General features: G+C 43.2%; 1 protein-coding gene across 1 annotated transcript in view; it reads right to left on the reverse strand.

The window, feature by feature from the left end:
* Positions 1-14980, reverse strand: part of SERTAD4 (SERTA domain containing 4) — a 48345-nt gene extending 33365 nt beyond the window's left edge. Inside the window, exon 1 of the mRNA XM_077282352.1 lies at positions 14695-14980. The gene's annotated coding sequence lies outside the window, so the exon portion shown is untranslated. The remainder of the gene's footprint in view (positions 1-14694) is intronic.
* Between the last annotated feature and the right edge of the window lie 1052 nt (positions 14981-16032).

A 16032-nucleotide genomic window follows, 5' to 3' on the forward strand; every position in this document is an offset into this window, starting at 1 on the left:
TATAGGTGGGGGCGGTAAAAATCACTGTCAGCAGTGCCGGGCGAACCAGTGTAGATGCCAAGCTCCTCTAAGCTTGGATGGGGCCCATTGCATGCAACATGGCTGAGACAAGGTGTAGGTAAAATTGGGGAATGCCGAAATCTTGAGAGAGGGGTTGCAAAACTATATGTAGAGGAAATAACATTCATTGTCAGTAGCACCATGAAAACCAGTGTCTTCGGGGATTTTTTCAGGGAAGGGGGTTCAGGGCACCATGAAAACCAGTGTAGTCGCCAGGGTCTTCTGGACATCTTCTTTTATTTTGGTGGGGTGGGGTGGGCAAGGCAGCTGATTGTCCCATGGCTGAAACAAGAAGTGGGTAAAGTTGGAGAAATCTCTAGAGAGGGGATGAAAAATTATAGCAGGGGGCAGTAAAAAAACTCTATCAGCAGCACTATGCCAACCAGTGTAGATGCCAGGGTCTTCGGGGCTATTTTTGAGGGACGGGGGTTCCTCACAATCTTGTTATGCATATTCCATGGCTGAGACTAGGAGTAGGTAAAGTTGGGGAATGCCTAAAGCTCACAACAGGGGGCAATAATAATCGCTGTCGGCAGTATCATGCAAACCAGTGTAGATGCCTGGGTCTCCGGGGCTTGAGGTTGGCAAGGAGTTACTACAATCTTGTTCCATGACTGAGGCAAGAGGTATATAAAGTTGGGGATCACCAAAAATTAGAGGGAGCTTGTGTAGCCCTTGGCATGTACAAAATTTGTCAAGGAACCTCTCAATGATTTCTGTTACCCAAGTGTCCGCACCAGTCAACTTTTGCCGCTCTTCCATTTTCGCACCCGGTAGTGTTTTCCCACTGAAGGATCCGTATATGTTATTGTTTTAATAACGTGCTTCCTCCATTGTCCTCTGGCTTTCTTCATTGTGTAATCACTGCTGCAGAAGCCGGCAGTCTGAAGACTTTCACCGGGAACGCAGCTTAATCCAGGGAGGGATAGTATTACATGACTGTTATTTAATAAGCCAGACTGTAAATGCTAGGCTATTGAATGAACAATCTACGCTCCCCGATCTATTTCACCAATATAAGATGCTAATTCAGTGCACCCCCGTTCCTGATAGGAAACAATGGGGTCATTTGTTTATATTGGGTGACATCACAAACCGCTACGTGTACATGATATTTATTTGGAATCCTCTATGGATTTCTTCTGCCAAATGTCAAGTGCTAACATGAACGTTGGCAAAAGAAGGAAAATGATCAATGCTGAGAAGTGGTTTGTATTGATATACAAGAGTGCAGAGATAATCCTTGTTCAAATGCCCTAAAAAGGGTTTTTTTCAGGGGGAAAAAAAAAATTGAAATGGCCCAGACTGAGTTGAAAGAAACGATACTCAACCTCACCGATCCCCCGAGGCTCCCACTGAAAAATGGCCAAAAATGCCCACTAAGACAATTATTAACACCCTTCAGCGAGTGGTTGAGCTGCCATTTTTTATGTGCTGAAACGGGAGCAAGGGGTGGAGACTTTATCCCAATCTGACCCCTTTACAAAAATAGCTTTTATTCCTTGGAAAATCTCCTTTAAAGCTTGGATCGTCGACCCAGGATTCTACATGCAAGGTACACGATAATAGTTCATATTTAGAAGGGAACTTAAAGGGGTAGTCTACTACTAGACAACCTCTTATTAATGGACCCAGGAAGGTGGAAAAAATGACATACTCACCTCCCAGACTTCTCCTGCTGGGATCCACATCAGACAGGGCATCATATGACAGCTGCAGCCAATCAGTGGCCAGTGATCAGCTGCAGCACTTTGTCCAAAAAGAAAAAACAGTAAATGCTTTGCAGCCAATCAGCGTCAATGTTGATGCCGGTGGCAGACTGTCAGGGGGCACAGCACTGAGCGCGGAGGAGTGGTGACGATTCTGGGAAGAGAGGATCATTTTTGTGTTTCCTCCCTGGGCTAATTAATAAAGGGGTTATCCAATAATGTATATAATGGTCATACTGATGGTGTTAAGCAGTGCAAAACGGGGGTTAATAGGGTTTTCCTCTTTTTTTGAACAGTCTACCCCCCCAAAATGAAAACCATAATACTAAGAGACCATGAAATCAGCTGTAATCTGGATTGCACCCCAGTAGTAAGTTTTCAGTTTCCCTGCAGTGCCCCCACTGGTGACATTAAGCATGGCATTGTGCCTATTAAAATCAATGGCTTGTCAATGAACATGGTCATGCCAAGCCCTCTACTGAAGAAGGCACTCACTGATCCATGCTCAGACAAACCCATGTTTGTCTCAAATGCCAAAAGATGTTTTTTTGAAGCTAGATTTTATAGATTTAAAGTGGATCCGTTACCAGATTTCACAATACAAACTCTATACATATTGAAATCGATGTATTGGACCTGGTGAAGCTGTTGTACTCACACTGAAAATCCATATTACACTGGCTGCAGAATCCTGATAATAAAATGAGCATTTCTGTGGCCAGCTATAAAGTGAGAGAGTTCAGTGCTGCCCACCCAGCCTGACAGCTGCGGCTTATACTGAGCAGTGTGAGATCTCAACAGGGAAGAGGGACACTGAGGAGATGTGAAATATGCCATAAATATCTAACATGGGAAGTGCTCAATCATGGGTTGGTCATTTTTTTAAGTGGCCAGCATATGATATATTTCCTAAGACAGCTGCTGGCGGGGAAGCATTCTTCAGTGATAAAAGCTGTTTGAAGCTGGATGGTTCTGAAGTTGGACTTAAAATAGTTGGCTTAATACCAGGGCATCCTCAAACAAAAAAAAAAAAAAGGAGTTGTCATAGTACATTAACGCCTTTAAGTCTTCTAGGCCATTTTGCAAATAATCGGTGGTCTAAGATAACAGATTTACCAATATCATATTGGTGCATTTATCGATGACATATCTTTTTCACTAGATTTCCCTTTAATTGGTTCATCGGTTGCAACTTTTTGGAGGATTAGTAAACATATCTGCCTCCCTGATCAGTAGATCGTTTCATCAACACCCGTCATCAGATCACACAGCGCCACCTATAGGCTAATAAGTGTAGCACACATGAAATCTACTGACGCTGCAATAGCACACACGACCCACGTGTAAGAGTGGCGCTATTTCTGGAATAATGCTGGCATGGTTTTCTAATCCTTAACGAAGAAAATAATTATAGATATATTGATAAGAATAAAACAATCCCGGAACTGAACATACAATTCAGATGGACGACGGTCGTTCTGTATCTGTGCGGAGGCTTTATTTGTGTTTTACATTTCTTATACCAGTTCTCCTTCTAGGGGAATTAAAAACCTAAGGTAGGATTCCTTGGGAGTGAGTCAGATGTATTGGCAGCAGCATCCAGAAAATTCGGCCAGCTTTGCAGGAGCCCTTAGAAGAATGGGTCTACTTATTGCCAGACGGTCTTCTCAGAGGGATTAGTGGGGGTTTAGTCTGTATACTGTATGTGTTTGAGAAATGCACACACATGGAGTGGGACGAGAGCCAAGCGACACTGCATGTCCGGAAAATAAACCCTTTCACCGCTACAGAGTCTTAGACCCTCCATGACGAGAGCTAAAGCCATTAGCGTTACTGGAGACTTTTAGAAAACCAATGGCCACCCATTCATAAAGACAGAGCGACACTAACGAGCCTGGAGGAACGAGCAGTGGAGCTTACTTGTATATACAGGTGCTTCTCACAAAATTAGAATATCATCAAAAAGTTAATTTTTTTTCAGTTCTTCAATACAAAAAGTGAAACTCCTATATTATATAGAGTCATTACACACAGAGTGATCTATTTCACGTGTTTATTTCTGTTGATGATTATGGCTTACAGCCAATAAAAAAAACAAAAGTCATTATCTCAGTAAATTAGAATAATTAACAAAAAACAAAGGCTTCCTAAGGCTTCCTAAGCTTTTAAAAAGGTCCCTTAGTCTGTTTCAGTAGCTCCACAATCATGGGGAAGACTGCTGACCTGACAGATGTCCACAAGGCAGTCACTGGCACACTCCACAAGGAGGGGAAGCCACAAAAGGTCATTGCTAAAAAAGCCGGCTGTTCACACAGTGCTGTATCCAAGCATATTAATGGAAAGAGGAGTGGAAGGAAAAAGTGTGGTAGAAAAAGGTGCACTAGCAACCGGGATAACCGCAGCCTGGAAAGGATTGTTAAGAAAAGGCCATTCAAAAATTTGGGGGAGGTTCACAAGGAGTGGACTGCTGCTGGAGTCATTGCTTCAAGAGCCACCACACACAGACGTGTCCAGGACATGGGCTACAAGTGTCACATTCCTTGTGTCAGCCACTCATGACCAATAGACAACGCCAGAAGCGTCTTACCTGGGCCAAGGAGGAAAAGAACTGGACTGTTGTCAGTGGTCCAAGGTGTTGGTTTCAGATGAAAGTAGATTTTGCATTTTATTTGGAAATCCAGGTCCCAGAGTCTGGAGGAAGAGTGGAGAGGCCACAATCCAAGCTGCTGGAGGTCTAGTGTGAAGGCTCCACAGTCAGTGATGGTTTGGGAGCCATGTCATCTGCTGGTGTAGGTCCACTGTGTTTTATCAAGACCAAAGTCAGCGCAGCCGTCTACCAGGACATTTTAGAGCACTTCATGTTTCCCTTCCGACAAGCTTTTTGGACATGGAAATGTCATTCTCCAGCAGGACTTGGCACCTGTCCACACTGCACAACACCAATAATGAAGCCCACAGTGGTTAGCCGCACATAACTTATATATACCTATAAACAGGCACCACTCATTGATGATATAGAAAAAAGTCTTTATTGAACATCAGAAAACACCAAACATGGTACAAATAGCCCACAGTGGGCAGCAGGTGAGAGACAACAAATACAGAATAAAAAGGGTAGACACCTGGCAACAAAATCATGAAAAAATCCTATAGATTACTGACGTAAAATACTGGTTTGAAGTGCTTTGTATGTAAACAAGGGTAAAAATATTATTCAGTCCTATATTATGATGGTCTTTGCAGGATAGTATATTACTATACTGCAGTATATGACTATAGTCTTTGCAGAGTTAATCACAATGCAGTGTTGCATACCACAAACTCATATACTCCCGATACAAGGAGAGGCTAATACACCTTATATGCCACATAATAGAAAATGCACAAAGACTATTTTGACCATGCACATAAAATACAACATCAGTTCATATTTACCAAGTAGAATGGATAGCCAGGCGTCCACCACACCCGACGCGCATTTCGCACGGAGTTGCTTGACCCTGGATGAAGCAACTGCGTGCGAAACGCGCGTCGGGTGTGGTGGACGCCTGGCTATCCATTCTACTTGGTAAATATGAACTGATGTTGTATTTTATGTGCATGGTCAAAATAGTCTTTGTGCATTTTCTATTATGTGGCATATAAGGTGTATTAGCCTCTCCTTGTATCGGGAGTATATGAGCTTGTGGTATGCAACACTGCATTGTGATTAACTCTGCAAAGACTATAGTCATATACTGCAGTATAGTAATATACTATCCTGCAAAGACCATCATAATATAGGACTGAATAATATTTTTACCCTTGTTTACATACAAAGCACTTCAAACCAGTATTTTACGTCAGTAATCTATAGGATTTTTTCATGATTTTGTTGCCAGGTGTCTACCCTTTTTATTCTGTATTTGTTGTCTCTCACCTGCTGCCCACTGTGGGCTATTTTTACCATGTTTGGTGTTTTCTGATGTTCAATAAAGAGTTTTTTCTATATCATCAATGAGTGGTGCCTGTTTATAGGTATATACCTGTCCACACTGCCAAAAGTACCAATACCTGGTGTACACACAACAGTATCACTGTGCTTGATTGGCAGCAAACTCTCCTGACCTTAACCCCATAGAGAATCTATGGGGTATTGTCAAGAGGAAGATGAGACACCAGACCCAACAATGCAGACGAGCTGAACGCTGCTATCAAAGCAACCTGGGCTTCCATTAGACGTGTTAAAAATCTCATTCATTTTCCAACTGAAAAAAATCCACAATATTTTACAGTGACAGCAATATGAATTAGATTTTTTTTAAACGTCCTACTTTTTTTCTTGGATTTTTTGACATGCGGTTTTGGGGGGTTTTAAACACAGTTTTAAAATTCTTTTAGTGTTTTTACTGCAGTTTTTCCCCATTGAAATTCAAGAGACTTAGAATCAAAAAACAAACCAAAAATAATACATAAAAAACGCAGAAAATAAACACTATATACAATATATACACTGCATAAGAACCAGGTGCAGAAATCCCTCTGCTGCTATCACTGATGTTAATAATGTAAAGTAAGCTGCGGAGACACCATCACGTGTTTCTCAACGCAAGCAATGAATAGCCAGGCCTTTCTCCGGGAAGGAACAACCACGGGAAGGGCAGCATCCAATAAAGGAGAATATCCAATAAAGGAAGACCACCTATGCCAAGCATGGTATCCATCCACAAACAGCTGTTTCGGGGTTTTTGCCCCTCATCAGTGTGGAGTAGGAAACTGGCTATTAGGAGCAGTGCCTGGTGAAAGGCTATGAAGGAACAGATGAATGACCTCGGGGAGACCAAAACATGATGTTAATAATGGTCATCTGGAGGACGGTTCTGTCTCTGAATGCACTTGGGCAAAACATCAAGATCCTCTGCTGGCAGCTTCTGTGAAATCAGTGTACAATGACGTCGCAGATGTGCTCGATGGGAGACAAGTCCAAAGATGCTGCAGCCATGGGAACAGGTTTAGGCCACTCAGGCTTCTCACAGAAGCATAAGCAACATGTGACCTGGGGTTGTCATATTGACAAACAGCTCCCGGGACATTTTGGAGAAATGGCTGCACCGCTGGTTAACAAACAAATGTAACGCTGAACTGTTAGTCTATCTGAACTGAAGACGAGATGGGTCTGACTACCATACATTATGCCACCCCACACCATAATCCTGGGAGTAGGACCAGCATGATGCTCCCTTGTGAAGGCCTCGTCATGGTCTCATCAGATAAGAAGATTGGTACGTAGTGATCCATTCTATACTGCAAGCGAAAGTAGACATCACATACCTTATTTAAATCATCAGACCGCTATATGGTATTTCTAAAGAGACGCTGATTCCGTCCATCCACATAGACTGGTCTTTATTTTCTTTTTCACTCCATAGGGTTACTGATTAAAGCATTTTAATACGTTATACGTATATTCAATTTATAACTAGACATCATAACTGGGAACCGGTGGGTCACCCCCTGTTTGTATTTTGGAGGTCCTTCCCCTACATCATCCTGTCTTTTTATTAAAAAATTGTAAATCTTTTAAAACTATATGTCAATAAAGTTTTCTTTTTTATTATTGCTTCTTAACGTGTCACTTCATACCTCAAATAGGTAACTTAATTATGCATACCAAGAATAATGTGTAAAGTAGTATCTACAAAAACCATCAGAAGGCATCTGCACGACCTTGTGCTACGAGCCAGCCATCCAGCTACAGGTGTCCATTGACGTCACACATTCGCTCTCAAAGACTTTCCTGGTGGAGAACAAGGTGGCAATGGAGGCTTCGATTGAGGTCGTTCCTCTCCAATAATGAGTTTCACTTTCATCCTGCATGCAATGATAGCTGGAGATTGGTCTGGAGCTCTTGATGGTCTACACGAGGGAATGTGAAAATGTCCCAGTAGACATTTTCCAATATGACAACAACAGGCCGCATGTTGCTTGTGCTTCTGTGAACAGCCTGCACACCCTAAACACGCAACCATGGCCTGCAGCTTCTCGGAACATCATTGGATGACAATTTTACAGGGAGCTGCCAGCGGCGTCTTTTGATGATTTTCATGCCCAAGTGCATTTATCAGGGCAGAACAATTCCTCAGACAACCATTAATAGCCTCATTGCATTTCAATGTGGAGGAGTGGAGGTCCGCGCATCTGTAAGATATAGTTTTAGAGTTCTGCATTGGATTGCAAAGAGTCACATCAGGGTGAACATCTGGCCATAATGATGGAGTGCGGAATGACTGTATATGTATATATATATGTACATGGATATGCACAGATGAATTCCCGACCCCTTGGGGATCCTATATAAAACATGTGCGTCCCCTCTGCTTGTTCTTTCCTGTAGTTGTAGATCTGTATAACATATGGTTCCTTGTCTGTGGAAAGAGCTACAGGCAATGAGCAGGAAGGCTGCGATCACCTAGAGCCGAGGGCGTCCCTGCCTGTCGAGGATCTCATTACCCTCAGCAAATACTGTATACAGGCTCCAGTCACAGGAGGGGTCCATAGGCTCCCCCATTACACGCACATATAGAAAATAAGGCCAGCGCCGCGAGGTGCACAGAAGGAGCCGGGAGATTGAACCCATCTATTTTGCATATAGACAGACACCATTTGGCTTTGGTTATCGCTGCTTTATGGGCGCTCAGTATCCTGCAGCTTAATGTGGAAGTATGAAGGTTAGGGCCGACTAGTCTGATGTCACGAACCGACGGTACGTGGTGAGGAAGAGATTGGGGGTTGTGGTCATCTAGACAAAACTTGTGACAACATTGCACAGAAAAGGCCATTGTGGCTTTTTATAACTTGGATAATTACATTGCAGTGTTCAATAATTAAGGGAACTTTTCACATTGATCTGCAGGCATCAGGTTATACAGCTGAGTTACAGATCGTTTTGGGGGTAAAATATAAATTATAACTTGAATTATATTGATTTAGATCTGTATTCTTTTTAGACTTAAGAGTCCAGTGGGCGGTCCTATACAGTGACTGCATATAGAGATACACTATATGGACAAATGTATAGGGACATACATCTTAATCATTTAAATCAGGTTTTTCATTCAGTCCCATTGCCCCCTGTGTATAACATTCAGCTCCTCGCCCTCGGTGTATAACATCCGACTCCATTGCACCCAGTATATAACATCTGGCCTCTCACCCCCAGTATGTAACATCTGACCCCTCACTCCCATTGTATAACATCCAGCCCCTTGCCCCCGGTGTATAACATCCGGCCCCTCACCCCCAGTGTATAACATCCGGCCCCTCACCCCCAGTGTATAACATCCGGCCTCTCACCCCCAGGGTATAACATCCGGCCCCTCACCCCCCAGTGTATAACATTCGGCCCCTCACCCCAGTGTATAACATCCGGCCCCTCACCCCCCAGTGTATAACATCCGGTCTCTCACCCCCAGTGTATAACATCTGGCCCCTCATCCCCAGTGTATAACATCCGGCACCTCACCCCCAGTGTATAACATCCGGCCCCTCACCCCCAGTGTATAACATCTGGTCCCTCACCCCTAGTGTATAACATCTGGCCCCTCATCCCCAGTGTATAACATCTGGCACCTCACCCCCAGTGTATAACATCTGGCCCCTCACCCCCAGTGTATAACATCTGGCCCCTCACCCCTAGTGTATAACATCTGACTCCTTTTGCCCAAGGTATGTAACATCCAACCCTATTGCCCCCAGTGTATAACATCCAGACCTATTGCACCTGGAATATAACATCCGGCACCTCATCCCTGGTGTATAACATCTGCTCCCTCACCCCCAGTGTATAACCTCCGGCCCCATTGCCCCTGGTATATAACATCCGGCCCCTCGCCTGCCGTCTGCCTTTCCTAACATGTGACATGTGGTGCGAGTTCAGTGATACCAGTGGGGTCCTGTAATAGGAGCCACTGGGGTAACAAGTTAGTTTACAACATTTCTTCCCTCCCAAATCTTCCCCCATCACCTGTGAGTGATATTATCATGGAAGGAACTGCAGCAACTCAGCCAAGAAGTGGAGACCCCATAACATCACAGAGTGGGGTCACCGAGTGCTGAGGAGCAAAGGGCAGAAAAGTCACCAACGCTCTGCTGACCCCATAACTGCAGAGTTCAGACCTCTTCTGATATTAATATCAGCACAAACACTGCGCCCCTCTGGGAGCTTCATGGCCGAGCAGCTGCATGCAGCCTTACATCACCAAGCACAATGACTCGCGCATCAGATGGAGTGATGTAAAGCCGCCATCACTGTACTTTGGAGGAAACGTGATCTGTGCAGTGATGGACCACACTTCTCTATCTGGTGTCTGGACGAGTGTAGTGAATGCCAGGAGAACTTTACCCGCCTGACTCCATTGTGCCTGCTGTACAGTTTGGTGGAGAAAAGATAGTGCTATGAGGTTAACTTTTACAGGTTGGCCTAAGAAAAATCCTAATGGGGTTGTCTGACACTGAAATCATTTTTTTCTAGACATACTCACTGTTCAGCACCCACATTTGTACAAAACAGGCTGATCTGGAGGACTGTGCTGGCTCCAGGAACAGTCTACTCTGCTGAGACCACTGCAGGCTGTGATTGGCTGCAGCATTCAGGTGACTAGAAGAGCTTTTCATTGGATGTTACTCTGATGAGTCATTCTACAAGTCACCTGATCGCCTCCTGACTGCTGCTGCCAATCACCGCCTGCAGTGGTCCAAGTGACTTTCAAAAAGAGCAAACTTTGCCTCCAAACACATAACAGACCTTTGGACTGGCCTGTACTGGACCCACATGGCTGCTGAAAGGTGAGAATGCCTCCTTTTATTGTTTTAGAGATTCAATTATTTCATAACTTTTTCCACCTTAAATATCGCCCATAATCTGTACAATTCAAATGAACAATAAACTGAAATGTTTTTGAGTGTAAAAAGAAATATATAGAACTAAAATAATGTGATTCCATTAATATGCACACCCTTGTACTAATACTTCGAGTACCCTTTGAATTTATGACAACATTAAGTCTTTTTGGTATGAGTCTATCAGTATCAGGAATCTATAATTCCCTCTACCTTGAATAATGCCCTAGTTTCAGCTGCCAATAAACAGGCCCAAACACAATGCTGCCTCCACCATGCTTCACTGTGGGTATGATATTCTTTTGGTGGTTAATTCTGTTGGCTTTTTGCCAAACATGCCTTTTAGAATTATGGCCAAAAAGTTCAACATTGGTCTCCTCAGACCTGAACACTGTTGTGCCAAATTTAAGCCACTTTTGTATGACAGCATATGTGAATGGATGATGATGTCACAGAGAAGTTCTGTGATGTCACACTGTCTATATAGCAGGTTAGTGAGTGAGATTGGTTTATGATAACCCAGAAAAGGGCACCGGTGATGTTGCACAATCTATGTAGTAGGTTAGAGTATGAGAATAGATGATGATGTCACAAATGGAGTGCAGTGATGTCACACAGCCTATGTTGCAATATAGTTGATGTGTTTGGTTCATAGGAGTACAATGATGGCACAGGCTACATAGCCAATAAATGTGTGTGATGGTATGATGATATCACAGAGGATAACAGTTATGTCACCAGTATATGTAACTTGTCAGTGTGAGTGACTGGTTAGTGATGTCACAGAGGAGTAGAGTGATGTCATAGAGGAGTATAATGATATCACAGTCAATATACCCAGTTAACATGTCTGATGGGTTGATAATTATGTCACCCAGTCTGTGTAATTTGTCATAGTGAGTGACTGTATGGTGATGTCATAGATTAGTATAGTGATGTCGTAGTGGAGCACAATGATGTCACAGGTGTACAGTGATGTCACAGAGGAGTATAGTGATGTCACGGGAGTACAGTGATGTCACCGAGGAGTATAGTGATGTCACAAAAGTACAGTGATCTCATAGGGGAGTATAGTGATGTCACAGGAGTACAGTGATGTCATATAGGAGTATAGTGATGCCATAGGAGTACAGTGATGTCACAGAGTTTAGTGATGTCACAGGATTACAGTGATCTCACAGAGGAGTATAGTGATGTCACAGGAGTACAGTGATGTCACAGAGGAGTATAGTGATGTCACAGGAGTACAGTGATGTCACAGAGGAGTATAGTGATGTCACAAGAGTAAAGTGATCTCATATGAGAGTATAGTGATGTCACAGGAGTATAGTGATGTCATATAGGAGTACAGTGATGTCATAGGAGTACAGTGATGTCACATAGTTTAGTGATGTCACAGGATTACAGTGATGTCACAGAGAAGTATAGTGATGTCACAGGATTACAGTGATGTCACAGAGGAGTATAGTGATGTCACAAGAGTAAAGTGATCTCATATAAGAGTATAGTGATGTCACAGGAGTATAGTGATGTCATATAGGAGTATAGTGATGTCATAGGAGTACAGTGATGTCACAGAGTTTAGTGATGTCACAGGATTACACTGATGTCACAGAGGAGTATAGTGATGTCACATGATTACAGTGATCTCACAGAGGAGTATAGTGACGTCACAAGAGTACAGTGATGTCATATAGGAGTATAGTGATGTCATAGGAGTACAGTGATGTCATAGAGGAATATAGTGATGTCACAAGAGTACAGTGATGTCATATAGGAGTACAGTGATGTCACAGGAGTACAGTGATCTCACAGAGTATAGCGATGTCACAGGAGTACAGTGATGTCACAGAGTATAGTGATGTCATATAGGAGTACAGTGATGTCACAGGAGTACAGTGATCTCACAGAGTATAGCGATGTCACAGGAGTACAGTGATGTCACAGAGTATAGTGATGTCACAGGAGTACAGTGATGTCACAGGAGTACAGTGATCTCACAGAGTATAGCGATGTCACAGGAGTACAGTGATGTCACAGAGTATAGTGATGTCACAGGAATACAGTGATGTCACAGAGTATAGTGATGTCACAGGAGTACAGTGATGTCACAGAGTATAGTGATGTCACAGGAGTACAGTGATCTCACAGAGTATAGCGATGTCACAGGAGTACAGTGATGTCACAGAGGAGTATAGTGATGTCACAGGAGTACAGTGATGTCACCGAGGAGTATAGTGATGTCACAAGAGTACAGTGATGTCACAGAGGAGTATAGTGATGTCACAGGAGTACAGTGATGTTACAGAGGAGTATAGTGATGTTATATAGTATAGTGATGTCACAGTCTACATAGCTTCTCAGTTTATAACTGGATGGTGATGTAATCTGGTCTTTGCTGTACATTCTATCCTTTCTCCTCTCACCAGACAGACAGTCCACAGTTACAAACCACTGTTCAGATATCATAATGTAAGCCGATACTTCTGTGCAGTGCCCTGTGGGATTACCACCGCCACTTATGAGACCAGAGAGAAACATTACCTCATCATCACAAAAAAAAAAAAAAAAAATTGATTTAAGATGTTTTTATTTTCGGCATCCCAAACCCATCAAATGAGGGATTTCTGGAGAGGAAAAGCTCAACCCTAATACACATATTGAGGACGGTTTCTCAAAAAATAGATAAGTCAGGTCGAAGTGCGTGGGAAACTGTAATGTAAAATGCATATATCCTGATCTTATTGCGGAGATGAGTGATACGCTGTATTAGGAAGGAAATAAGAAAAAAATCTAATAAAGTACTAAAAATCTGCTGACCAAAGAAAACATCAACCTTCCCATTATATATATATATATATATCAAAATAGACAATAAAGAGTGACGACTACCTACATACAGTCATTATTTATAATGTCTTCCCATAAAAATGCTAAAATAAGGAGAAAAAAGGCAAATCTGTCATAATAATAAAAAACATGATAATCAAGTATCTAAAATCCCTAAAACTGATCATAAATAATGGGGTTTTTTTTTTCTTAAAAGAGGCAGAAGGTAAAAGTGATGACCCCAAATTCATTTTTTGGAATTAAAAAACAATGACTTCCCCCCCCCCCCCCTTCCCCAGCACCCCTAAGTTTTAATTCCTCACCGGTGGAAATTAATGGTATGTATTTATGTGACCGTGCCAAGGTGGCGTATAGATGAGACACCTACGGGCAGACGCGCAGCTTCTCCATCCCCTTGGCTTGGAGGAGGTAGACATGCAGCAGTTAACCCTCAGGTATGTCATAAACACTAAAATATTCATCTGCCCAACCTAAAGTGACCTTACTGGCAGCTCCACAGACTGCTGGGAACAGACTGCTCCTTCCTCCAGCCTGGGGCTATGTTCTGACCTGATCATCGCACAAGCACAGACACGATCCCTGGATACACAATCATATGCTCTCCCTCCTTCCATGAGAGACCATTAGTATTCCAAACAGCAATTACCACTATTATCACGTTAACCCCCTGCGAGCAGGAGCTCCGACACTTCCCCCCTTTATTTTATTTTTTGTACCCGGCAGGTAATTAATTATCTTTGACAAAATCGCCCCTAAAAAAAAATAAAAAATTGTCATTTGCAAAATTGCGCTACGTTTTGGAACCCATGATACAAATTTTCGTGACTCAACGTTTTTCATTTTTTTGCAGAAAATATAAAAATTGACGTCTGCGAAGACCTGAATGGACTTCGAGATCAGCATGCAGAGTGGGCATCCGACATTAGTTACACTGTCGGTCCTGAATCTGATCCGTGCCGGCGTGACGTGACGCGTTTTGGTGGTCGGGGTTTTTTTTTTTGTTTGTACCCTCTGAATTGTGAATTGTTGAAAAAATATATTTTGGAGACGACGATTATTATTAACGACCTTTTCCAGTTGCGTAAAACGTAGAATGATATCGTCTGCCCAGAAATAAAGTTTTTCGACGATGCACGGGGAGGTCAGGAACAAACACAATGCCCGCATTCTTCCACCCATCCCGTACCCATTCCCTTACCGGAGCTTTGTCCTGGCTTCGTCCTGAGCGACGGATCACTGGAAACCAGAGCGTAAATCCCCCGTCCTTCGCTGGCATCTGTGAGCCCCTGGCTGCTGCTGCTGTGGCTGCTGCTGTGTGCACTGTGACTTGCAGCAGACGTTATGGTAATGAAATGATGGCTTATAGTCTAGCAGCGAGCGTGTGAAACCAGTAAATCCTGTTTAACATTTCCCTCTGGATCTCACAGTGTGCCCCCAGGGTTAGAAAGGAAATATGACAACCTCGTGTCTTACCCATGCAATGCACTAAGCTTTCCATATACTCCCTCCTCCAGACCCAGGAGGTGTGACTGCTGGCACCTGGTGGCATTGCCAGGCACTGCCCAGCGCTCTGCTGCCTGCTGGTGATCATTCCCGTCACTTTTCATCATGCCGGATGCTGCTCTCGTCTTATCAGCCTTATTTCCAATGCTACCTGCTAAAACGAGGACTCGCAGATGTGATACAAATGTCTCGCACGTTGTATCAAACTGGTTCCCAATTATTCATTGTCTTACTTATATAGCGCCGACATATTCTGCAGCGCTGTACAGAGTCCCCGGTCCTGCGCTCACTTAGGTAGTTTTTGCCACATGGTAAGGTTTTAAGACTAAAGACAGTATAGAACCATCCCGATTTGGGTCACCTTGTTGTGGTGGGATGGTTTTTACTTGTTTTTATATGTTATTTACAGTACAGACCAAAAGTTTGGACACACCTTCTCATTTAAAGATTTTTCTGTATTTTCGTGACTATGAAAATTGTACATTCACACTGAGGGCATCAAAACTATGAATTAACACATGTGGAATTATATACTTAACAAAAAAGTGTGAAACAACTGAAATTATGTCTTATATTCTAGGTTCTTCAAAGTAGCCACCTTTTGCTTTGATGACTGCTTTGCACACTCTTGGCATTCTCTTGATGAGCTTCAAGAGGTAGTCACCGGGAATGGTCTTCCAACAATCTTGAAGGAGTTCCCAGAGATGCTTAGCACTTGTTGGCCCTTTTGCCTTCACTCTGTGGTCCAGCTCACCCCAAACCATCTCGATTGGGTACAGGTCTGGTGACTGTGGAGGCCAGGTCATCTGGCGTAGCACCCCATCACTCGCCTTCTTGGTCAAATAGCCCTTACACAGTCTGGAGGTGTGTTTGGGGTCATTGTCCTGCTGAAAAATAAATGATGGTCCAACTAAACACAAACTGGATGGAATAGCATGCCGCTGCAAGATGCTGTGGTAGCCATGCTTGTTCGGTATGCCTTCAATTTTGAATAAATCCCCAACAGTGTCACCAGCAATGCACCCCCACACCA

Source organism: Ranitomeya variabilis, chromosome 2, assembly GCF_051348905.1.
Source record: "Ranitomeya variabilis isolate aRanVar5 chromosome 2, aRanVar5.hap1, whole genome shotgun sequence".
NCBI classification, from domain to species: Eukaryota; Metazoa; Chordata; class Amphibia; order Anura; family Dendrobatidae; genus Ranitomeya; species Ranitomeya variabilis.